This window comes from Silene latifolia, chromosome Y (genome assembly GCF_048544455.1).
Source record: "Silene latifolia isolate original U9 population chromosome Y, ASM4854445v1, whole genome shotgun sequence".
Taxonomy (NCBI): domain Eukaryota; kingdom Viridiplantae; phylum Streptophyta; class Magnoliopsida; order Caryophyllales; family Caryophyllaceae; genus Silene; species Silene latifolia.
This window is the reverse complement of record NC_133538.1, coordinates 22,546,919-22,547,898: the sequence shown is the minus strand read 5'-3', so window position 1 is coordinate 22,547,898 and position 980 is coordinate 22,546,919. Positions and strand designations below refer to the sequence as shown.

Genomic DNA, 980 nt, shown 5'->3' with positions numbered 1-980 from the left:
ATGAAGCTTTGGTGATTTTGAGGCTTCTTCAAGTCTAGCCATAGTTTTTTCGAACTTCAAATTGATGGTATCAATGTGAGCACTAAGTTGAGCACCCAATTGAGTAATAGAGTCCACTTCATGCTTTCCTCCTCTAGTAGCCTTGCGAGGTCTACTATATTGTGAATTATGGACCTCCATTTCCTCAATCTTTTTCCAAGTTTGATTATCGTCAACTTCGGTGAACATACCATTTGATCCCATGTTGAGAATGTTTCTTGAGTCTTCATAAAAACCATTCCAAAATTGTTGTACCAAGAACCACTCGCTAAGTCCATGATGACGACATGAGCGACAAATTCCTTTGAATCGCTCCCAAGCTTCATACAAGGATTCTTCATCTCTTTGCTTAAAGCCTGTAATTTGAGCTCTTAGCATGTTAGTCTTTTCCGGTGGGTAGAACTTTTTGTAGAAAGCTAGAGCCAATTTCTTCCAAGAGTCAATTCCGAGAGTAGCCTTATCAAGGCCTTTCAACCATTGATTTTTCAGTGAGAACAAGGAAATAAGACCCATCGAATTTGGTCTTGAGTTACACCGGTTTGAGAAACCGCATCACAATAGTCACAAAAAGTCTCCATGTGAGAGTGAGGGTCTTCACTAAGCATCCCCCCAAATTGGCTTCTTTCGACTAATTGGATAAATGCGAATTTGGCAATGAAATTTCCGGTTAAGTGTTGTGGTGTGGGAGTACCATTGGGTAGGTTCTCCTCGGTTGGTATGGAATGTGATGAAAATTTAGGCATTGTGGGTTGATTTTGTGTTGGATTTTATGTTGGGTTCGCCTCACCTTCTCTTGCAAAAGGTTTGACGAACTCAATAGCGTTTGGTTGAATATCTACAACCTCACCAATACCTCTCAAAGTTCTTCTAGCAAGTATTGTATTGTTTGTCAAAGTCCTTTCAATTTCGGGATCAAAGGGTAACAAGTTACCTTGTGATCT

At 40.1% G+C, this 980-nt stretch overlaps 1 non-coding gene across 1 annotated transcript; it reads left to right on the top strand.

Moving 5' to 3' along the window:
• The first annotated feature begins 310 nt into the window (after window positions 1-310).
• LOC141634607 (small nucleolar RNA R71) lies at window positions 311-417 on the top strand. Its single transcript, XR_012539334.1, has one exon. It is a non-coding gene; the product is annotated as a small nucleolar RNA R71 (small nucleolar RNA).
• The last annotated feature ends 563 nt before the right edge of the window (window positions 418-980 follow it).